Genomic DNA, 24,882 nt, shown 5'->3' on the forward strand with positions numbered 1-24,882 from the left:
GATGATTATTCTAGACCCATAAGGCAGAGAACCTGCGTGACGTTTTTCTCGAAGTTTAATTACCGTATGCTAATTTCCTTGCCTACTACGTGATTAATTAAAATCATATTTTCATAATCATTTGGCACTAGTATTGTTTTAGAATTATCATGATCTCCTAAATAGTGTCTGTAAATAAAGTCGCCTCTAATGGCAGGCGCGGGAGGCGAGGCTGAGGACCTCTCCGCGTTTGTATCGCGGCGATTGGCAACATAACTGCCTTATTTACATTAAATACGCCACAAGGTTACAGCGCGGATCAACGTCATTTGATCGCTGATGACTCCCTTAAACGCCCGGGCTGTGACTGATTCTTCGCGTCCCGCTGTCCACCGAGATTCACCCGGGAGTTTTTTTTTTTTTTTTTTTCTTTCCTCCCAGAAAAGAAACAGACTTTAAATAGTTTCAGGAGCAGGTAAGAATTACGCCTTTTCCTCGCCCCTTCTCCGTCTCTCTCTCCTCTCTCTCCGTGGCAGTCTCTCTCTCCCTCTCGGCTGGATAAAAAATTCTTTAGTCAAAGGCAGGAATGCAAAGTAGTGACAAGGAAGGGGCTGATATATGTCTCAGTAACGAGTCTGACAATCAGAATGTAGCTCTTGGAGAATAGATAGATTTTAATAAGTGTGTTTACATGAGCTCAAGGTCAGAACCAAGCTGCGCTGTGTTAAATGGTTTCTTAGTTGCTAGACAGAGAGAAAAAATGGACGATCACACACCATTCTTTGTAGATTATTATATCAAGGGTTCAGTCTCTGGCTCATCAAAGCTAAATGCCGCAAGACCTATCTAGTTGCTGTGAATTATGCCAGGGCGACAATGGAGAGCGTTTTTAATGGTACAATGCATTTCACCTACCAGATAGGGGGAGGCCGAGCCGGGGATGGGGATGTCTGCTGGGGCTGGGTGATGAGTATCAATGAACGGGGCGATTCTGAAAAGAGGCTGATGAAAATCGAGCCCGCCCTGCCCCGGCTGGGCTGGGAACAGTTCGCAGGGCTCTGCCGAGTGGGCGAGTGAGGCGCGCGAGCAGGGCGCCCGTCCCCCCTCAGCCCCGGAAAATGATCAAGTCAATCGTGTGGGCATGTTTCATTATTCATTGAACACAATCTTTTACAACGCTCCGTTTACGTGCCCGAGTTTGCTCCCGACGCCCGCGTTTCAATGTTTAAGGTAAGGAAAACAAAGGTGGGGGGGAGGATCGCGGGGCGCGGCGCGGTGCGGGGGGCGCGGCGCGGGGGGGCAGCGGCCGGTGGGGGGGCAGCTCCGCGTCCGGAAGGTGGTAAAGTGAGTTTGGACTCTTGGCGCGGCCCCCCGTCCCCTCCCCCTCCCTATCTCGGCGAGGCCTGCCGCCCGGTTCCTTCTCGCCCCATCGCGATTAAAAAATACGGTCTAATTAAATATCCGTGGCTGTGACGTTGGCGAGAGAAGCTGTCAGCGGGTGGGGGGTGGGGGGGAAGAGGAGGAAAACCGAGCCGGCTGCGGCGGCCGGGCATCGTATGGCGCTAGAGAACTTCGGCGGCGAGAGGGACCGGCTCCTGGGCCGCCGCCTCCCCGCCCGCGGTCCCGGGACCGTTACTTTGAAAAGGAGTCCAGGGCCTGGCGCCCGGCGCGCGATCGGGACCCCGCGCCCAGCTCCGGGGACCTGGCCGGCACCCCCCACCCGCGAGCGGCTCGCGAGCCACTCTCAGGCCCCGGGAAACTTTCAAGAGGGTCTAGGGGGTGGGGGGAGTCTAAAGGGGACGGGGGAGGCTGGGGCCGCGGAAACTTCTGCTCAAGTGACTTTCCCCATTTTCTCCTCTGCCTGGGACGGGGGTTCGCCTTGCGCTCCTCCTCCGGTCCGCGCTCACTGAGGGGTTCCGGCCCTTCTGCCGGTGGAGAGAGGGTAATTTACAACCTTTTTTTTTTTTTTTTTTTTAAATTAAAGTTAGCTGATGCTTACAATGTGTCAAACTTGCAGGCGCTGAGAGCCTCTGAGACCTGCCATTTTGTGATTGCATCGGCCTCCTGTGCCCCGGGAGCCTGACCAGGCTGAGGCCGGGGAGTCGGTTTCAGGGCTGAGGTGCCGGGGTCCGAACCCGCGACCCCAGGAAAGGCCGTGACGCCTGCAAGCGCAGTTGGCGCCCGCAGCACCTGCCCCAGCCGGGCCCCGGCCTGGGGGCCCAGGTGGGGGCCAAAGAGGAAATAAATAAATAAATAAATAAATAAGTAACAGGTTATGGAGGGAACCGAGCCGGCCAGTCCCAGGCTGGAGAAATGAGGCCAATCAGAGCGAGGAAGTGCGGGCGTGGGGGCTCTGGAAGGCAGAGGAGAGGCAGGGCTTGCGGGGCGTCTGGGAAGAGTGCAATCTGGGGGGACGCCTCCCGCCCCCACCCCAGCGCAGATGTATGACTGGGGTAGGAATTATCTTTTCTAATAAGTCTTTCTGTTTGCTTCAAGACATTATTTTTCGAAGATGAATTGAGGAAAACAGTCGTAGGCGGGACTCGGGGTGTATTTTAGGCAAAAAAAAAAAAAAGTTGGGGGGAAAGCTTTCCTTTGATGAGTAGGAAAGTGTCCAGATCTCGACGCGCCCATCTGTTGCAGTTTTGCAAATAATTTAAAATATAGATATCTCCATATAGACGGATGTATGCGAAGTGAAGGAAGGTCGAAACGCGGGGAAGTTAGGGAAAAAGAAAGAAAAGGGGCTGGGCAGAGAGAGACCTGTTTTGCTCTCTCGTCACTCTGCGGAGGAAACTCCGGCAGGGCTTTCTTTGGGGACAGGTGGAAAGTTAAGTCCCCCCCTTTTCACTTCTGTATTGTGAGTGGTTCCTACTGTCTGCCTCTTGGAGAACATGTCCACCGTTCCCGAGTTAGGTGGAGGATTGGAATGTTGGGGGGCGGGGAGCGTTGGGGTTGAGGGGGCAGTGGCCAGGGGCTGGGGGCCGAGAAAGAGCAGGGCGGGGTCTCAGCCCCGTGCGCGGGTGGCAGCGGCGGCCGGGTTTTGTTTGCCGGATATTGTTATGTCTAACGGGTGCCTCGCCTGAGACGTGATTTGTCAGCCGCCTTCGTTTTCACTTTAGCAGAAAATAAGGCAGCTGCAAGGTGTCCTGGCCTGCGGGGCTCGGGCACCCGGTGCGTCCTGGGGGCCGGGGCGTGTGCGCGGGTGGGAGCCGGCGGCCGGCGGGGCCCGGGCGAGGGGCGAACGGGAGGGGCGGAGTGAGCGAGCGCGCTGTGCGGCCCTCCGGTTCCTCCTGCGCCTTCTCCCGGCAGCCGCTGCCGCCGCCGCCGCTGTGCAATTTAGCAGAAATCCGACAGGGGCCGCGTTTGCTGAGCGCATCCGGCGGCCGGGCAGCCGGAACGGGCCGCCGGGCCCGGTCGGCCGGTGTAGAGGCGGGGAGGGGGCCGGCAGAGGGCACCGGCGGGGAGGGGCGCGGGAAGCAAGCCTGGCCCGAGCGCGCGCAGTCCCCCAACCCTGGTGTCCCGGGCGAGTTGAGCAGCCCCGCGCGCCCTGACCTTGGCGCCCCAGTCTCCAGCCAGGGCTTAGGTGAACTTGGGGTGGGGTGTGCGTGCGTGCGTGTGTGTGTGCGTGCGTGTGTGTGTGTGTGTGTGGAGGGGGTGGTGAGACTGGGAACGCGCTGTTTTCTTTCCCAGTTTGATATTAGCAACTGGATTTTTACTTTAAGACCGGCTTTGCTCACTGCTGGGGTTGTGGGGGGGGGGGCGATCTTTTCCCATCACTCACATCTTTGTTCATTGTTCACTGAGTGGAAGGCAGGCGACTTAAAGAGACGAAAGAGAGGAAAAAGGGGGGAGAGACGGAGAGAGGAAAAAGAGGGGGGCGGCCAGAAGAGGGAAGGAGAGGCGTGCGGATAGGGCCCCCGCCCCCGCCGGGGTCGGGTTTGATGGTGAAATAGTAAACCCACGCATGGAGGGTCGCCGGGAAAGTGGACATTACCGCTTTAATTAACTTCGAGATGCTCCGGCGGCGGGACCTGGCGTAGCCGTGACGCGCCCCCATAAATCTGCCCGGCCCGGGGCTGCTCCGAGAACTCGTACAGTAGCAGCGTCAGATCCAACCCGTGCCTCCAAGTCCGGAGTCCATTTGCATAATTGGATTTTTTTTTTTTTTTTTTTTTTTTTGCCTCCTTCTTTCTCCCTGAAACTTGTTTGAAAACCCAAGTGAAAACCGCGACGATCTGCACACTCAAAAGCAAGTGCCAAGTAAGTGCCCTGCGGTGGCCTCGGCGCGCCCCGGGGTGAGCGCGCAAAGCCGGGAGCGAGGTGCCGCGAGCCGCGCGCCGCCCCGGGCCGGTCTCGCGTGCTGGCGGCTCGGCGGCGGGAGGACGGCCTCCGCGGGCTCTGGGACTGCCCGGCTGGCTGCCCACACAACTTTTTTTTTTTTTTTCTGCCGTCTCCCGACTTTTCGGGCCAGGTGAAGTGTTTGGGCCACGCGTGTACCTGTGGCGAGACTCGGGAAGCGATCTTGGGGGGGGCGCGCGGTCGCAGTTGGGCATCTCGCCTGGGTCGGGGGCGGGCGGTGGGTCCCAGTCGCCGCCGCTGAGGGCAGAGCTGCGAGCGAGCGGGGCCGGCTGCTGGTCGCGCCGCGCCGTAGATGCAAGCCTGTAGCCAAATGCTTCCCCCATTATTCTAAGGTTTGTGTCTGCGTGTGCGTGTGTGTATGTGTGTGTTTGCGCTGTGCTTTTAAACAGAAAGAAAAGCAACCAAAACAAGAGCAGGAACGGCTTTTTCCTTAGCTCGTCCCCCTTCCCCCAGCATCATTTATTTCTTTTGCTTGAAGGAGAGAGTGCAGACCTTCTTTGCTAAAGACAGGGTCACCGAGAGATTGACAATTCTGTTGGAAATGCCATCAATCTTATAGCGAAAACGTAGCTGCATTTATAAAATACCAACCCTTGCCTGATAAGGAAAGTGGTTTCACAGTATCTCAAATTTTATTAAAAATATATAATATTATTGTAATGATTATTTACAGCGTTCAGAACGCAGGGGAAAAGTCGATTTGCTTGGGGAAAGACTAGAACCCTAGTTCCTGTTTGCCGGGCCAGCCTGGGAACTTGCCTGGGGCTGCGCCCACCGCCCTGCCTGGAAGCTGCTGGGGGGGCTCAGCTTTCAGTCCAGGGAGTCGCAGGGGGTCGCCCCTGCAGCCCTCTGGCCTCTGCTCGGGGAGAGCCCAGGGCTTCTGGCTGAAAGCTGCTTTAGTTATGATGTCATTCTGATAGCGGAGTGCAAATGTCTCCTGATTCCACCATTAACCGCCTGGCTGATTTGCTTGGTAATGATAGCACTGACGTCCTGCTCCCTGACAAATGCGGAACCGCCGAGCCCTAGGAATTAACTTTTCCCCCCACTGAGCAGAAACCGGGCTGCCAGAAGTCTCAGCATTGGGCCTCTGCCTGTGGACTTTCTCTGCCTCAGTCCCAGACACTGACATAGATGACAGGCCCCTGGGCCGAGGGACCCGTTTTCCCAAAGTTTAGAAAACTTTTAAGACTTTCATTTCCAGACGACCCTTAATCTGGTCAAACTTAAATGCATTGCGACCAGGCAGAGATATTTGCATGTGGCCGAAGGCCTGGACTCCGAGACCATTGCATGGAAGATTTGCCTCCTACCTTCAGCCCCTTAACTGTGTCTTCATGTTAATATCACTGCAAGTCAAACGGATTTAATGTTGATTTTTAACTAGTGTACAATGATTTAAGATTTCTTTTGATTTACTGTTCAAATGAAATTTACATAAATGTGATGAAAATGAACTTAACATCTGGGCGTATGAGAAAAGGTTAGTCCTTCATATGTCATCTGCAGGGAAAGTCTCTAAAATGCTTTCACCCTGAACTGGGTTTGGGGAAACAGTTCCTGGAGACATAAATGGTAATTATGGGGAACCTGGAGAAAACGCTTTCAATAAATTTGCATTCTGTTGGACTAGCGCTCTGAAAGCCCATCTTGTTCTGTGCCTGGAGTGGTTAACTTCTAAGCAGGCTGGAGATCTTCGCAACTCAGCAACTTAACTGCTGGCGGGGCTGTCTTCACGGAAGACTTGGGGCAGGCAGGGAGCGACAGTCATGCTGTTTTCTGGTCCAAGTCAGAGGCCAATAACCCCCATTATGGGAGAGGACAGAGAGGCAGCTAGAAGGTGCAGCCCGACTTCCCACAGTTGCCCATGGGGTACTGAAGGCAGTGCTGAGATGTGGAATCGTTGCTCACTGAACCCCAAAAAGCTGAATGATTAGGTTTGTTCGCTTTGCCTTAGGTAACCAAAGAAATTTCCATCAGCTCCACGAGCCCATTCAAGTGAACTCTGAACTCCATCTTACTTTTGAGCAAGAGAAGCTTATCTCTGGCATCAGGAAATCAGAATTAAACAGCCTTCCCCAAATGTGGTTGCCTTTTGCTCAAAAGTTGGCTGTGAATGGCACAGGTGTTTTTAAAGTGCCTTGAATGGAGGGGGAAGAAAGACAGCAATGATACTCATGAGAATATAGATGAACTTTTTTTTTTTTTTTTTTATGAGAAGAGTATCATAAAAGAAGAAAGCAAATAGATTTATTTTTCCAGGCTGAATGAGGACAATTATAGCTTTTTAACATCTTTGGATTTAGTGTTTTTAATAAGCCTTTTAAGTAAGCTGAAATATCAGCTTGCATTTTGTTCTCAACATTATTTAAAGTGAGACTTGATGCAAATTTAAAAACAGAAGTGAGTTTTCTGCAGGTCGACATTTGTCCATACTAAGGAGAGAAGTTTCTTCCATGGCCTGTCTGCCAGGACCTAGGGCGGACCAGCGCTCAGCCCTGCCTCAGCCTATCTCCAAGTGAGGCCTTAGATTTGCGCTGGAAGGACAGGGATGGTCAGGTGGCATCTCTCAGGCTGTGAAGGCTGGATTTTGGGGTCTAAAAGCAGGGCACAAACTCACTCACATTGCTACTAGTGGGACCTTGTGAGAGGAGGGGCTTCCTCTGAACTCACACCTGCTGTGTACACTGGCACCTTCTCCAGGATGTGCCAGGGCAGGGTCTGGGCTGAGGCTGTAGAGGAGTTGGAGGGAAGGGAGCAGGGCCAGTGGGGAGGAGGGGGAGGGAGGTCTCTGTCTGCCTGGTTGGTCTCACCTGTGTACTTCATGTGGTACCTGCTCAGGAGTTGTTGGAAGGGAAGCCTTTTGCCCGGGAGAGGGATTGGTGGTTCAGGTCTAGACTCTTCGGGCTGCTGTGATGTTCCCCTTGGTGGCATTGACTGTGCTTAGAGGAGTGAGCAGATAATGTGTGTGGTCAGAATGGGCTAAGCCAGAGAGTGGCCCACTAGGTTGTGGTGGTGATGGTGGTGGTGGTGGTGATGTGTGTGTGTGTGTCTGTCTGTGTGTGCTGGAGAAGGGTGCTGCCTGCTAGAAATACTTGTTCTGAGATGATTTCCTTTTAATCCACAATTGTGCTATCCAGGATAGACTGGTGAGTTTGTAATGCACACATGTGTGTTGGAGGGGTTGGGATGGAAATAAAGGAAGGAATCAGGAAATACAAGAGAATATGCACCCTCAGAATAGAGACGCTAGGAAACACAGGCCAGTTTTCCGAAATCCCCCCCTTTTTTTCCCCAAAAGAAGGCAAACATGGATGGAAGCCCCCTCAGGAAGGTGGGCCCACCTGGGGTGGGTGTGGGGGCCTCCCCCGGCCAGTTGATGCCATTAACGGGCTCCTGTTGACTGTGCCTGGTGATAAGGGCTGCTGTGGCTGGTTCTGTTGGCTGCCTGAGAGTCTCCTCTTAGTTTTTGATTTTTAAAAAATAATTTTTCAACTTTTATTTTGGCTTCAGGGGGTACAAGTGCAGGGTTGTTATGTGGGTACATTGTATGATACTGAGGTTTGGGGTACAATGCATCCTGTCACCCAGGTAGTGAGCACGGTACCCGATAGTTAGTTTCTCAGCCGTTCTGCCCCTGCCTTTCTCCCTCCTCTAGTGTCCCCCAGTATCCATTGTTGCCATCTTTTTAGTAATGTGTACCCAATCTTTACCTTCCACTTATACATGAGCACATGCTGTATTTGGTTTTCTGTTCCTGCGTTAATTCGCTTAGGATAATGAGCTTTCACTTTTAAAAATCACTGTAGATCTCTGGTCTTTCTCTTAGAGTGGAGTTTTTGCTACTATAAGCAGCATCAAGTACTTGGCTTTTCACATGCTCTGAGCCTGCTCGAGGTGGGGTTTATTTTCCCGAAGAGACAAGATTCAGATGTGAGGCTTGGGTGGAACTTAACAGATGAACCTGGGCATCATTTCTCCAGCTCAGGGCACTCGTGGGAGTCCGTGCTGTGCGTTGTAGGGTGTTTGGGAGCGTCCCCAGCTTCTACCCCACTAGATGCCAGTAGCACCCCCCAGCTATGATAATAAAAAATGTCTCCAGACATTTCTATATCTCCCCTGGGGAGAATCAAGCTTATTTCCCACACTTTATGCTCTGGGCCTCGTCTTGGGCCTCTTCAGCGGGCTGGGAGGTCAGCTGTGGTCCTACCTTTGGGGACTGCACAAGCTGGTGGGGAGACAGACATATCCCGGTGCCCTGTAAGTCCAGGGGGATGGGCTGTGCACCAAACAGGGGAAGACCCAGGGGTCTGAGAGGGGAGAGAACTTCCACATGGTTGAATTGTATCTGAGCAAAGGCATGGGGCCCAGCTCTGACTATTTAGAAGTCAATTGCACATGGAGGTGGTGCCGGGGGTGGGAGCGGGGGGGTTGGGGGGAGAAGCGCATCCCTGGCCCCTGACTGTGACATGCAAACTAAGCGGTGGAAAGCATGGTTCTTAGGCTCTGAGTGAGTTGAGACTGGGCACTTTGCTGGCAGGATAATGATACTTTATTTTTTTTTTTTTAACTTTAAGAGACAGAGCCTTGCTCTGTCACCCAGGCTGAAGTGCAGTGATGCAATCACAGCTCACCGTAGCCTCAATCTGGGTTGAAGTGATCCTCCCACTTTAGCCTCCTTCGTAGCAGGCACACACCACCACACCTAGGTAGTTTTTAACAATTTTTTTTTTTAGAGATGGGGCCTTGCTATGTTGCCCAGGCTGGTTTCAAACTCCTGGCCTCAAGCAATCCTCCCACCTCAGCTTCCCAAAGTGTTGGGATTACAGGCATGAGCCACTGCACCTGGTTGTCCATTTTTGAGTATTTACTGTGTGCAAGGCACAGCTCCTAGTGCTTTACACCTTCCTTATGATGGCAGGTACTATATATGTCCTGAATTCAGGAAGGGAAACTGAGGCAATGGGAGGGGTAGGTGGTGGATCTAGGATTAGACCCATCCTTTATGTCTCTGGAGTTGGCACGCTCAGCCCATCTACTGCTACAAAGCATCTCCCGTGACCCACGTTCAGCTGCCGTTTCTGGGGCCAGATTCACAGCAGGACCTCTGTGATTTGCTCCTGAGTCTCAAAGCTCATCCACCACACCCTGACACCAGGCTTGGGGGCTGGTAGGGCCAGAGCAAGCACTCTTTGGGGTGGACCAAAGCCTCCAGGTGGGTGGTGGCAGGAAGGTAATGTTGATGCTTCAAAGGCATGAAAAGATGCAGGAAGGAAAATCAGTCTGTAAGTTTCCCCCTTTCCTCTACCTACTATTCTCAGTCTGTGGCTTTCCAATGAGAAAATTAAGTGCCGTTATGACACAGGAGAAATGATCACCGTAGGCTTGAGCTGACATTAACCTGAAAGTTTTCTATCTAGGCATTACAGCTTTGATTACCTGAGCTGTGTTTAGTTGGGTCTTTGATTACCTCGGTGAGCCTGGCTCCTGGGGAGTACATTTCTGGCCCCCTACTTCCTTGCTGGCTCTTAAGCCAGATGCTGGGAGGCCACCTCTCCACTGCTGACTCTGTTTGTCTATTTGGGAGCACCAAGTTCCTTTCTCTTCGCCCTTTTTTTTTTTTTTTTTTTTTTTTTTTTTTTTTTTTGAGACAGAATCTCACTCTGTCACCCAGGCTGGAGTGCAGTGGCACGATCTTGGCTCACTGCAACCTCCACCTCCCAGGTTCAAGGAGTCCTCCCGCCTTAGCCTCTCAAGTTGCTGAGATTACAAGTGTGCACCACCACACCTGGCTAATTTTTGTATTTTCAGTAGAGATGAGGTTTCACCATGTTAGCCAGGCTGATCTCAAACTCCTGACCTCAGGTGATCCACCTGCCTTGGCTTCCCAAAGTGCTAGGATTACAGGCATGAGCCACTGTGCCTGGACTCCTTTACATTTTTTAGGCTTTTTGTTGCTTTATTACTAAATTACACACACCCACACACACGCGTGCGCGCGCGCACACACACACACACACACACACACACCATGAAGTAACTTTACTTAGGTTGTGAAAGCCCACCTAAAATCGAGATTAATCACAGAAATGCCCATTCAGCCTTAATTATAATGATGGTCTGGTTTGTATTTCTGAGATTCCCTCCTAAGTCCCATAAATTTGAAGGAGAGTTTGGTTCATGCAAGGACCAGATCGTAGGACCCTCGGGAGGTGGCATTAATTCAGCAGACATTTCTGCTTGTGGTTTCCAGGCATGGGAGGAAGGGAAGGTCTGGGGCTCTTCGGTGTAGGTATGCAGAGATGGCCACAACATTGACACCTGCAGTGGCCACTGTTGGGTGCTGACCCCATGCCAGGCACTGCATTCCACACCCCGGGTGCATTATCTTGCTTAGTTCTTTTAACGCCCCAGGGAATGGCCTCCTTGGGGCAGCTTCTGCAGTGGGCAAACTGAGGGGTACAGCAACTTGTTGCCACCCATGGCTGTGGCATGGCCGAGCAGGCATTGGAAGCCAGCTGCATTGGCCTGGGAGGTGCATGTCTCAACCTTGTCTGCACTCCTGCCTCCCTAAACTGTCCTTAGCACTGAGAACAAAATCATCCTTCCAAATAATGTTAACCCGCCTTGAAAAGGAAAGTTAAAAATGTCAACCGGAACTTGCTACTTTGAGAACATATACATTGTTGTGAATTTGTTATTAAGAAGAAGAAAATATTTGGAAACGCTGTGTCAGCTAACAAGTAACTATAGAGACAGCAAACAGATCACAGACCACATAGATATTACATATAAAATTTAATGTCTTTGAATAGCTTGATATTTAATTTTATCTTCTGAAATACCTAGAAACACTTATCCCTTATCGACTAGAGAAAAAAAGTGGCTTATACAATTTTTGTGGGTGGTTATTTTCCCCAAATTTTAATTCTCGATTAAAATCTATTTAAATCAAATCAGGCAATGTCTTCCAAATTATTATGGAGAGGCCGTCACTTATATGAAGCCTACTGAAGGGGCTGGGAAGTCTTACTGCAATTAGAGCTAAAGTGCTTTAATTCTTTTGCTTCCCCGGCCGGGGCCCCCAGTTTTGGGGTTGTAATCTGTTGATGCCAAGTGGCTATTTCAGCAGCCTTAAATCTGCACCGAGCAGAGGGCATCTCACGGATGGAACATGGCTGGATCTGTTCATTAAACTCAGTGCATGAATTCCACAGCATCAGAGAAACTTTATTCCCCAACGTTTCCACCCGAAAGAGGGTCAGTGCTGGTGGGTGGGCAGTCCCCCTCCAACAGTCCAAGAAGAGTTCAAAAGGTGGAAAAGTGGTAGTGTGGGAATGCGAGGAGAAAGAAAAGCGGCCACATGCCGGCATGAAAGGATTTAATCTGCACAGCCGAAACCTCCTCTGATAGTGGAGGGCTTGCTTCTGTGCTGGTCTTGGCAAAGCCACTCTCTCACTGAGTCCTGCTGCCACCGGGTACTGAGGACTTGTATTTAGCTGGGAGCAGTCTGAAGCCACAGCCTGCCTGGAGCTCTCATGGACATTGCATGCACCATTTCTTAAGCAAAAAGCCAGACACTCCATCTGCAATTCTTTTTAGAGATCATTGGTTTGACAACTTAATATTTATTTTCCGTGTGGTTTTTGTTTTGTTTTGTTTCAGCCCCCCACCCCCACCCCACCCATTTCCTTCTTTCTGGCTTTTTCACCCTGTGTGTACACATTCATCCTGAAAGTATTTTGAAAAAGCTTTTGTTAAAGTTGGGGCGTGGGGGGGCCCGCACAATTGGAATTTTAGTTCCATTTAAAATTTCCTTCTAGCCTGTTTTGAAGGCAGAAGAAGTACAGACAAGATGACATGAACATTTGCATCATCTAAAAATGGATTAAGGCTGCAAGGTAGCAATTTTCCCCTTTAATAACTGCTGCCACCCCAAGGAAGACACAGTGGCTTTCTTAGTAGGTGACAAATGATTGGCTCAGCCAGGGTCTGGTCATCGGGTTGGCATTCCCCATGACACTGCCCTGGGATGTAACGGATGGTGATATGGCTTGTCCTTTGGAGGGGGTTGGTAGAGATGTGCATGCCTGGCCTGTTGGCATGTTTATTCTTTGGCGATGGCTGTCTGGTGAGGTCAAGTAATATATTCCAGATATTAGAGTATGTGCCATCTTCCAAATGCTTCCGGAAGAACTGGTTGCATTTTGACATTCTCCTCCTTTGTCTTTACTGACACCAGCAACTTGATCCACACATCTCAAAATGTTGACAAGAGCTAGATTCTTGTGAGATGTTTTTTTTTTTTTTTTTTCTTCTAGGCACTGCCTGGCTAAGGAGCCTGGCCACTCAGGTGAAAAATACCAGGCCCCTGTGTGGATCTAGGGGACAGCAGGAGTCTGTTGTTAAGAAAACTTTTTCTCCCTTTGCATGATAATATTGCTCAGATGAAAATCACACAATTTTTGTGTGATCTCCAAATACCACCTTCAATAAAATAATTTGTTCATTGATCTGAAGAATGAGTGGTTTCCAGCTGCTTCCTTCCCCGGGACAGACTTTCCCGTTGGAATCTGTCTCTTTGACTCACTTCTGGTAGAGGTTGGCCTCCTGTGGAGGCCATTGTGAAGGGGCCAGGCAGCCTGGGGAGGCTGGGGAGGGAGCCCTTGTTTCTCTAGGAATCAGAGCGCTTAGCAGAATCAAACATAAAATCATAATATGATAATTTGAGCTTAAACGTGAAGGTATTTAGGATCACTGATCTTCATCTTGAAGGTAGGTGAGTGGAATTCTTGCTGGACTGCGGGGTCCAAGGCGACCCTCCTTTTATTAATCTCTACCATCAACTGACTCTTAACCTTTAGAGTAACATGAGGAAACATCATGTATCTTTTCACTGACTATATCATTGTTCCTGAAGGAGGAGAGTCTAAAGGAGGATTCTTTGTGTGCATTTTGTTTGCTAATTAAATTGTTTTTGCAACAGTTACACAGTCTATGTGTGTTGCTTGATCCATCCATATCTATAAGGTTTTTTTGCATAATTTAACTTTTAGGGATGCTTCCTCCCTCAATAAGATGCTTATTTCATTGAGCTGGAAACGTCAAGTTTGTAAATGAGGAAGAGCTGGAGACACCTTTTGTTTTGTTTTAAAGCACTGTAACACCATGATAAAGAGCTCAGGACCCATCAGATGGCACCAAGTTTGCCATCCAGCCTCACCACTTACAAGCTGTTTGTAAGCAGGGCATTTTGATCTTTGAGCCTCAGTTTTCTCATCAGTAGAATTGGACTAATTCTTTCTCCCTCATAAGGTCATCAGGATTAAAAGAGAAAATGATTAAGGAGCCCTGAGACCAGCTATTCAATGAATGGCCAGCTATTCTTGTTACTTGTTTAATACATTTTGTTGAATATTTTAGAAATAGAAGCCCCACGAAAGGCTGCAGGCATCAGTCATCTGCAGAGCTGGGTGGAGAAGTGCCGTTCCTCCTTCCTTCCTGGCTGGTCTTTGGAGTGATGTACCTGGGAATCAATAAATATTGGCTGATTGATTTCCTATGGTTCTGAAGATGCATTTTAAAGGGTCAGCTGAGTTATGGATGGGTCTGGGGTCCAAGTCTTCACTAAACAAATATTCTCACTCTAACCCATCAAATGTTAGCACCATGCTTCTAGGCCACGCACATGATCGCACATGAAAACACATACATGCACACATGTGTACTGGTTGGTTGCTGGATTCCTGGTAGGGACATTATAGACTGTGCTTTCCATCTTTTCCCTTCATTTCTTTCTTTCTTCCCTCTTTTCCTCTCTCCCTCCTTCCCTCCCTTTCTCCCTCCCTCCCTCCCTCTCCCTCCCTCCATCTATCCCTCCCTCCATCCCTTTCTCCCTTCTTCCTCCCATCTATCTATCTATCTATCTATCTATCTATCTATCTATCTATCTATCTATCTATCTATCTATCTGTCTGTCTGTCTGTCTGTCTGTCTGTCTGTCTGTCTGTCTGTCTGTCTATCTATCCATCCATCCATCTATCTATCCATCTATCTGTCTGTCTAGATATATAAAGTGTATCCTAGGTAGGATTGGCACTGTGAATGAAAACAGAAATGCTTTGAGACTGTTGCATCAACACAATAGGAAAATGAAAGCAGTGATGTTCTCCTAGTTTCCAGGTTCCAAATTAAATACACACACACACACACACACACACACACACACACACACACACACACACACGTATATACATACCAGAGACTCCCCTAATTATTATATTGGTATATATTCAAGTGTTGATTTCAAAGCAGCCTAACTTAAGCATGAAGTATAAAATTAATGAGTTGAATCTGTGACCATTGCATTCCAGATGAGTCACCCAAGAGAGAGGTGGGGAGTTGAACAGAGCTCCTTTACTTTCTCCCACAGAGGAAAAGGTAGAATTCTGGGCTGGCTTTCCCTCACCACAGGGGATCCCAAATCCAGGCCAAAAGGAAAATGCCAGTCTCTTTTGGAAAGTAGGGAATGCCCTAGTGATGCTGTATGAAGAAGCAAGACTCCGTCTTCCCCGGGGAAATTTGAAACCAAGATGGGGTCCTGTCAATGACCCTCTAGCATTTATTGAGTGCCTATTAGACAGGTGGTCTTGGGCTTTGAAATGCAATATATTATTTAACGTAATTCTGAGAACACTCTCTGTCTTTTGATGGAGAAAGTGAGGCTTATCCGTGGTGGTGTGACTTGCCCAAGGCCAAGCTGCTGGTAGGTAGCAGTGCTGGGCTCTGTCTGAACGGAACCTATGTTGGTGACACATAGTTTTCATGCCCTTCAGACTGGGGCTCTCGGCACATGGCCTGGACCTTCTCTGCACATGGGGTTTCCTAGAACAGACCTGGTGGTTGGAGAATTGACAGTCATGGGACAGACATACTTGTTGTAGTTGCAAAGATTCTACCATACTCACTCCTTGGACCCTAAAGGGGAAGACTTGTCCGGTGCATTTGTGAGCATGGGAATTATTTTGCTTCTTAAAATGCATTTAAGTCAAAGGCCTGGGAATTACAGCAGAGGCTAGCATCCCATCTTCTGCTTGTGGGTGAGGAATGCTTCTTCCCATGTTCTACAGGCATCTCCTATACTACCAGGGCACCCTTGCCTTTCCTGTCCCCACCCAGTGTCTCACTCTTCTCTCAGGCATCAGTCCAAATGCTTCTTGCTCCATGAAGCCGTATTTGAACACCAACCCATGCCCAAAAGAGCGCACATCACAATGCTGCGTGAGGCAAGTTTGCCTTTCATCTGCTCTCACCCTCGGGGTTTTGGGAGCCAATCTCTCCAGACTTGCCAGCCAGCCTTCTATGGAGTCATCAGGGAGGTGTACCTGGCCTTTATTCCTACTTATCATCTGTGAGTTATTAACGCAAACCAGATGTAAAAGTGTTGACGTTGGTTGTGTTGTAAGAATTCTGAGGGGCTGGGCGTGGTGGGTCACACCTGTAATCCTAGCACTTTGCGAGGCCGAGGCGAGCAGATCACTTGAGGTCAGGAGATCGAGACCAACCTGGCCGACATGATGAAACCCCATCTCTACTAAAAATACAAAAAAAATCAGCCAGGTGTGGTGGTGGGCACCTGTAATCCCAGCTACTTGGGAGGCTGGGGCAGGGGAATTGCTCAAACCTGGGAGGCGGAGGTTGCAGTGAGCCAAGATCATGTCACTACACTCCAGCCTGGGTGACAGAGCAAGACTCTGTCTCAGAAAAAAAAAAAAAAAAAGAATTCCAAGGGACTGTCTCTGCTGGTCCAGTGTCTGGTCTCCACAGCCCCAAGGGGACTGTATCTCTTCAGGGGAATGGGTTGAGGGGTATCTGGGCCCCTCCCAGGACCTTGTCCCAGGACAGCTCCCAGCTGCAGGTTGCTCTGCCTGGGAGGAGGCCTAGGAGTGCCACCGCATTGCTGAGCCAGCCTGACCTCCCGCTGGCCTGCACATGAAAGGCTCCAGAGACAGTATCTAGCTTTCTAGGGGCAGCCTGGAAGAACCTCCAAGCAGCTGGACTAAACAGGCTCTGAGAGGGAAGCATTGCTAGCAGGCCATACAGCAAGGAGGGCTTCATGGACCATCTCCTGAAGGGTATGAGGTACTTAGACCTCGGTCCTTAAATATTAGTTGAATGGACGAACAAGAAGTTAAGGGCACAGTGTTTGGTGGGTGGAACAGCAAGAATACAGGTGTGACAGTAGGAATTGGTGCAGTGATCTGGGAACAGCCCTTGGGAAGGACATTATTGTGGGCAACACCTGCTAGACAGGCTTTGAGATTTGGAACTGTTTGGAGTCCTGGGGACAAAACAGTGAACAGACCGATTCAAATCTGGGCTCTCATGGAGCTTCCATTCTGGTGGGAGGCAACTGGCAATAAACAAATAATTCAGGCCTGGAGCAGTGGCTCACACCTTTAATGGCAGCACTTTGGGAGGTTGAGGCGGGAGGATCACTGGAGCCCAGGAGTTCAAGATCAGCCTGGGCAGCATAGTGAGACCCCATCGCTACAAATAATAAAAAAATTAGCTGGGTGTGGTGGTGCATGTTTGTAGTCCAAGCTCTTCAGGAGGCTGAGGTGAGAGGATCACTTGAACACAGGTCGAGGCTACGGTGAACCGTGATTGTGCCACTGCACTCCAGCCTAGGTGACCCTGTCTCAAAAACAGAAACAAAAACAAAACCCAAATAATCCAAATACATTGTATATCAGATGGTGACATGTGTTATGGAGAGAAATGAAGCAGGGAATGGGGATACAGCAGAATGGGAGTGGGGGTGGCTGTAATGTCACACCAGTCGGGCAGGAAGCCTCACTGAGAAGCTGGCATCTGCCCCTGGACTTGGCGGTGGATACCAGGATGAGAGCACTCCAGGCTAAGGAAAGGGCAAGTGCAGAGCCCCTGAGACGGGACTGTGCTAGGTCTGTCCAAGGAGCAGCCGTGTGGCTGGAGTAAAAAAGGGATGGAGAGAGTTAAATTAGCAGAGCCCACGGGGAGCAGGCTTCCTATCTCACTCCTCTCTTACTGAGCTCTGGGCAGCGCCACCAGGCTCTGCAGATCTTTGCTGAGTGTCTGCTATGTGCCAGGCACCTGGACCTGACCCCTGTGGTTCCTGCTGCTCTAGAGAGACAGGGAAGTATATGAGCCATTTTAACCGTGCCTGCGAAGACTAGGAAGGGAGAGAACCCAGGGCTGTGGGGACACCTCTTCACCTGGGTGGTCAGTGGAGTCCTCTGGGAGGACTCAGGGTGAGAAGAAGTCAGCAGAGAACAAGGTAGGGAAGATTTCCAGGCAGAGGGAATGGCCTATGCAAAGGCCCTAAGGTTGGAAAGATCTTGGTGGCGCCATCTTTCTTTGCATGGGGAAGGGGACATCTAACTGGGGTTGCTCTCCCTCTCTGCTGTGAGCGCTGCCTGTTGAGGGGTATTTCCAGTGGGAAGGCATCCATGGGCCACTGTGGTCGTCTCTGTCTGATACCCTCTCCTGTGTCCAAAGTCAATATCTTCCTTCCAAGTGGCCCTTCCCTCTTGCCTTCCTTCTATTCTTCTTCCTAGGCAAATATCTACCAGACATTTACTCTGTGCCAGGCCCTTAGAGAAGTGAGAAAATAAAGTTAGCTGCAAAGATAAAAACAATCAAGCTGTCTCACAGGGTAGTTCCTGTTGGGGTTCACAAGGGATTCTGTGATGCCTGGCTCCCCTCTGCCTCCCGGTCGGCCACCCCCAGGTTTAGGGGGTGTCCGTTCACAGTTATTTTTGTGTGGCAGCGTTGGGTTAGACTCGGTTGTGCTTCATGCAGTCTAAAGGGTGGGAGGGTACATCTTGAGTTTCACAATAGTATTTTGGGTTCCTCTTTCCTATACATGGCTGCGGTGGTATTCCATGTTCCTTCCATCCTTTTCCATCCGTGACCAGGAAAACGACACAAAGCAGGGTCCCTGCTCCCAGGGATTTGTACTTTACTTAGGACCTGACCTTTTGAGGAGGTTCTTACTCCCCATCCCCAGCTCTTCATCATGAAGACCTGTCGCTTTCAAGAGAGGGACAGGTTGGCAAGAAAACCAATCCTTGTTGGTATCGCCTGTAGGATCACACGGGACGTTTTGATTTGATGTTGAACTTGAAAGTACATCTCATGCCTGGCCTTCCGATTCGTTACTTAAATTATTACAATGTTAACTTTTTAATTCTATTCTTATGATGTTTTTTAGTGGAAAATGAAATATGCCCTGGCTCTTTGGATACTGAACTTTTTTTTCTCATTATTTGGTTTTAAACGGTTAAGTAAATTTCATTAAATAACTGTAAACATTCCAAAGAGTCCTGCATACATATCGTATTTCACATCATCGTAACTTAGATGCAAAATATTAAAATGTAAATGACTCAATAGAAAAATTATGGAAACAAATGCATGACTTTTATTACACTTTTGGAAAAGTTGCTTAAATATTTCTCCTTCCTTCGCAAAAATCTATGATGAGTTAAAAGAAAAAAATGTTTTAAGACACTATAAAAAGCAATCCTTAAGAATAAAGCAACAGACCTTGGGAAACAGCTTTTTTTTCTAATTTTATCTGTTCAACTCTGTGAATATATGTTGGCCATTGTCCACTCATTAATTTGATTATATTAAAGTAAGCCATATAAACATGAATATAATTATTGTAATTTTAAAACATTAGTTAGAACAATATTGTTACCCAAGTACATAATAGATAGAGATCTAAATTTAGGTATCATGCATTATGAAATTTGAACCAACAGTTCTTCTTTTTCCTGTTAAGAAATATTGCAGTCTGTAGTAAGAATTGTCTGGGAAACATTTGATATTTTATTTTAGTCTCTACCACAAATTTCCATGTGATTGTTCTATATTAATCACGAAAAGTGACACGAGATTCCTTTTCCATAATAAATAGCAAGTAATGTAATAATAACAAATGATAATGCTAATGAAAAAATTATATTTTTCCCCAACTTACAGAAGAGTTCCAACAATAGGTAGGATAAAATAAAATCAATATTTTGACAGTGCTCTATTACGTCTGGCTCATTAATTTGGAGACAACTTCTCTGTTCAATCCCAAATCACAAAGTGTCAACAAATAGTAGTTTTAACATCTACTCTCATTCCAATGCATTTAATGCTTTGCAAGTTATTTTTAGAAGAAAATGATTTTTTGATTCTGCAGATGTATAGAGATTGCATTGTGTAGGTTTTTATCTTGGGGAACAATGAAAAACTTTTGCCATTGCAATTTGTATTCAAGACATAGTTCATTCCAAATTCCAGTTCAGCACAATCTTATATAGTTTTTCCTATATATATTTACATATATGAATATGTGTGTATGTGTGTGTATACTCTTAAAGGCCATGTTCATTCATGTTCATTAATTTCATGCAAAGTTTTCCTTAGCTTCCTCTTCTCTTAGAAGAATCTACAGTTTCTGATTTCCAAGTACCGATTGTCAGTTGATTAAGGTCAATGCTAGCACTTATTCAGGCTCTTATTGACTGGGGCCACGTGATAGATGTGATTGATCGGCTTTAGACACAGGATTGCTAATTTCCCATTGTAACAGTCCTTTCCACCTAACCCATCCCTCATCACCCCGAGTTCTTCATAGAGTATTTAAGAACGATGCACCCGCCACCCCACCCCCGCCCTCAGGTGCTGTTCTGTTACATTAAGGCCGAATTCCATCCTCACTTGTGTAAAAAAAATGTGTGTATCACTGCTGCCTGTCTTCCTTTGTTTTCCAGGGATCACAAAAGCCTGGGATTTAGAATAGCAGATAATAACATACAGTGCATATTATTGATGCTGCTTTAATTGTCTTATTGACAACTCACTTGAACTTGGAGAAGCATGCTAATATTTATCATCCTGTGAACTCATGTGCATTTTCTCTACTCAAGCCATAATTACAGAAGAATTTCGAAACTCAGATGTCTGCCTGCCACACTGCCTCACCTTCCCTGTGTTTGGACAAAGGCTTCCAGACCGCTGCATTGCCAGCTCTCTTTGCTCCTTGCCCCTTAAGCTTTTAGCACCCTCTGGACACTTCTCCCTCTAGGGGAGATCTGGCTAATTAACACATTGACCAGCACCTGGCCAGGGTAGGGGGTGGCGATGTGACCCACCTGAGGAGTTGCAAGGAGGGCAGCATTCGGGTTGCCCAGTGGTTTTTTGTTTTTTCCAAGAGACAGCTGTTTCTTACCTTTAGGGAAATGCCAATGGAACACATTAGAAAGATTTAGAACAGGCTGAAGCTAGAATTGAGGCCACTGTCTTGGCTAGGAGACAAAAGTCCATTTAAGGAGGGTTTTGACAGGCTCAAGTCAACAGATGGAGCCATCACCATCTAACTCATGTCTACCTAGCTGTCCCCATCTGCCACCCATGCCGCCCCATCCACCAGGCTCCAGCCTCACTGGTCTCCTTTCAGGTCCTTGGACACACAGGCTCCATCCCACTTGAGGGCCATGGCACAGCTGTTTCCTCTGCATGGGACCCCCTCATCCTCACCTTTTACCTGGCTGCCCCAGTGCAATGCTCAGGTCCCACTCAAGTGGCGCATCTTCAGGGAGGCCATTCCTGTCCTCTTCTTCTATCCTATCCCAGTCACCTACTATCTTGTCCTTTTCTGTTTTCCGCTCAGTGCTTATCTTTATTGACTTTAATGATTATTTGCACACTTACCCATCTCCTTCCCTCCACAGGACTAGACTCCCCAAAGCCAGGGACCCTAACAGTCTCCTGAGGTCTCTACTCCCAGCACCCAGAGCAGCGACTTGCAAATGGCAGTCCATTAATAAATATGTTTTGTAAGAATGCTACTTTCCTAAAAGAAAATATAAATTTAGGAGTGTGTCCTTGACCCTTTGAGAACAATGATATGTCGTGGAAACAGACTGTCCCATGACGCATCCTTTGTTCCATTGTTAGAGATGGAAGTCACAGCTGTGACTCTGTCCCAACCCACCACGAGGTTGCCGTGATGGAAGTGCAGAAAGAAGGTTGTCTCTCTATTGAAAATATATTAGTGTTATTGCCAAGTTGTTCTCCCTTTGTAGGGGCACTGGCTTAATCAAGGGTGCATGTTATGATAGGGACTGGCTTAATCAAGAGTGTTTCTTCTGGCTTGGGTTTTGGCCTCGAAAGCCTTTTCTCTGAAGCTATTTCTCCGCCTATGCGGGTCTGAGGTTGACCACGCAGTCCCTGCTGCGGGCCTCTGCCTTGACATCAGTACGTTGGGCACGGAGCGTTGGAGTCAGGTTCTTTGTCGCTGCTGAGAGCCAGCTGTGTGGGGCCCTGATTAACACAGATAAAGTTGTTAGCCGCTCTGCGTTCTTGTCTTTGGCAGTGCTTGATGGGGGTCCCTGGGCAGAGGCGTCGTGGAGACGGGAGAAGATGCTGTCCCGGCCCCCTGATTGGTGAGCCGCTCATCTGACTGATGAGTGAGGTGGAGTAACCCCACTGGCTTCAACGAGACACTCGAATCACAGAGGATGATTGCAGAAGGGGGAAAGGACTTTAAACCTATGTCACACCCTGTTGCCCCAGTGTCTCCCGTCTTGGGGAGCTTACGATGCTTGTGCAACTTGAAGAATCTGTTTTATGAGAGTGTTGAGATTGTATCATTTCCCCACAAGTCAACAACAAATGAGAATTCTTGCAGAAAAATAAAAGACGGAAGGAATCGGGGAGGGAAAGAAGTCTCGATTTTCTCCCATCTATCTCATAGAATCCTTCTGCGGCATCAAATGTTTTCCTTTTATCCATATTATTTCTTTACTGGTTAAATAGAAATATCCTTTCCCTGTGTACATATTTTCTCTCAAGTAGACTGCATGCTTCCTGGGGGCAGAATTGTTCTTTTTCTTCCCATAGTGTGCCAGTGCCTTGCCAGCTACACACTGCCCCCGTCCTCACCACACAAGAGGTCTGGCACCCGGGGATGGGCGGTTTGGGATGGGTGAGGAAAGTAATAAAACCTTAATGAGTAACAGAAGTGAATGAAGAGTGTGGGTCTTTGGAAAATATTTAGAATAATCTCCTGTTGAATTGTTCATGATTTATAGACCTCTTGGGCTAAAAACTATTTGCTATCTATCTGGTTGCCAAGGCTAGCTTTTTTCTTTTCAATTCAATGAGTAAAAAAGTGGACTCATTATTATTATTTTTTCAAATAAGGACCGTAAGAGTCTACCAGGGATATTTGAAGCCACTATTATTCAAAGTCAGAACATGCGGAAGTGAAATTCTCATCATGAATGGGTTCCTTGATATAGAAATTAAGAAATCCCTTGGCGTTGTGTTGTTGGCGATGACCTGTCGTTACTTGCCTCCAATTAAGGAAGGGAGTCCCACGTCCCCCGGGTTCTTCCAGATTTCCACTGGGGTTTGGGCATTGCCTCACTGGTGTCTGCCTCCCCACCTCTCTCCCCCAGTGTGTTCAAGTCTCCAGCTTCCTGTTCCACTGTGACTTCAGCTGTTTGATGGTGTGAATGAAAATAAGATATGTATTCAAGGGCACCCCCGGGTGTGCCCCCATTGTAGGCCAGGTGACAGTTCACAGTCAAACACAGGGCAGAGGCAGAAATCCCAGGTCCTGGCCTTTCTTTGGTGATTCACTTGGGCTCTTTATTACCTCCGTGGGATCTGTTTTCCCGTCTGTAACACAGGGGAGGTGTGTAAGAGACCAAGAGCAGATTGAAGAATCATTAGGGATGCTTGTCAGGCATGCCGGTTCCCGAGCTCCACCAGGAGAGGCAGCTTTGCAGCGGGTGCTGTTGTCCATAGACTCCACTCTGGTCCAGGTAACCCTTCCCAGTTCTTCTCTGATAGGTTACACCTCGAACCTAGGGACATAGTTAAACATCCACAGCTGGGCGTGGTGGATCATGCCTGTAATCCCAGCACTTTGGGAAGCGGGAAGATGGCTTGAGCCTAGGAGTGGAGCGAGGAGTTCAAGGCCAGCCTGAGCAACATCTCAAGAGCCCGTCTCTACAGAATATTTTAAAAATTAGCTGGTGTGGTGGTATACACCTATAGTCTCAGCTACTTGGGAGACTGAGGTGGGAGGATGGCTTGAACTCAGGAGGTTGAGGCTGTAGTGAGCAGTGATCAAGACACTGCACTCCAGTCTGCGTGACAGAGTGATGCTGTCTCACTCTCGCTTATAGAAAATTATAAGTAAATAAACATTAGCAAACCTTATTTATTGCCTCCTTGGTTTTCTCCAGATTGTCTCAATTAGTGACATTTAACCAAATCAGAGAGTATTTCACGCCATAATCACAGAGGCAATTCTAGACCCTTATCTGCTGAGACCCTGTCACCTTACAGGTGCCACAGACAGTGGCATCAGGAAGTGAACCGACCTGGGCCTGTTCATGAAAGAGTCACATGTAGCATGTTCACTGAATCTCCGTGTTTGAATTCAAACCAATAGAAAATAACAGAAGACGACAAGGAAATGACTATGATTTGTCAATAGCCTCATCTGTGATTTTAAGAACTTGTAGCTTTGAAGATTTCTTTTTATCTTTCTTTTTCTTTCTTTCTTTTTTGTTTTTTTTTTTTTTTGTTTTTTGGGATGGAGTCTTTCTCTGTCACCCAGGCTGGAGTGCTGTGGCATAATCTTGGCCCACTGCAACCTCTGCCTCCTGGGTCCAGGCGATTCTTGTGCCTCGGCCTCCAAGGAGCTGGGATTATAGACACCCGCCACCATGCCCTGCTAATTTTTTTTTTTTTTTTTTTGGTAGTTTTAGTAGAGATTGAGCTTCACTGTGTTGGCCAGGCTGGTCTCAAACTTCTGGCCTCAAGTAATCTGCCTGCCCCCACCTCCCAAAGTGCTGAGATTATAGGGGTGAGCCACTGTGCCTGGCCAGAATCTTCAGATTTCTATCCGGTGAAGTTGGGGAGATGTTCTTGAAAGGTATAGCTGCAGTGAGCATGTGTGATTAGAAAGAGATTTCTAACCTTTCATCTTATAAACTGCCCATCCCATAAGAGTTAGAAATACTCTTCAGAACTCCCTAATGGAGCCAGTGGGACAACACGTTATTAATACTGTTCCAGGTATGTCTGGCTTTTGATCTTGGCCAGCAGTGGTTCTGAGGAGTGATTATTTCTGATGCCTACTAGATGTCATCTGTTAACAAGGAAGACCCTTGAGTATGTCTACTCCTTCCTTTTGTCTTTTTAGCACCCTTCCCCGAGAAGTTGGGTGACATTAAAGAGGAAGGACAAGTCACTACCGTGTGCCGATTTCATATCAAATACAAGAACTCCACTTGCTGCCAAGTGGGGGTTTAACCTCTCCCAGATCTTTGGTTGTGCATAATTAATGCATCATTCAGCATTTGACTTTTGTGCCTTTCATACAGATTTAATCTTAAAGGATGCCTCTGGGTTCTGTGCTCACAAAAGCACCTTCCACGTATTTCATGGCTTTTGCTTTTGAGTTTTGGGGAGACCCTTGCT

General features: G+C 48.3%; 1 protein-coding gene across 42 annotated transcripts in view; it reads left to right on the top strand.

Annotated features, from left to right (window-relative positions):
* The first annotated feature begins 348 nt into the window (after positions 1-348).
* The window catches only part of ZNF536 (zinc finger protein 536), a 489,005-nt gene continuing 464,471 nt past the window's right edge, over positions 349-24,882 (top strand). For 12 of the 42 annotated variants that reach the window (XM_065536304.1, XM_065536316.2, XM_065536303.1 and 9 more), the window contains exon 1: positions 349-454. The gene's annotated coding sequence lies outside the window, so the exon portion shown is untranslated. Of the gene's footprint in view, positions 455-1,024; positions 1,210-3,481; positions 3,566-3,780; positions 4,243-24,882 lie in introns of those variants that run through there. The other 30 variants (XM_015441366.3, XM_074024693.1, XM_065536310.1 and 27 more) reach the window with 4 other exon arrangements.

The sequence above is a fragment of the Macaca fascicularis genome, chromosome 19 (assembly GCF_037993035.2).
Source record: "Macaca fascicularis isolate 582-1 chromosome 19, T2T-MFA8v1.1".
Classification (NCBI taxonomy): Eukaryota; Metazoa; Chordata; class Mammalia; order Primates; family Cercopithecidae; genus Macaca; species Macaca fascicularis.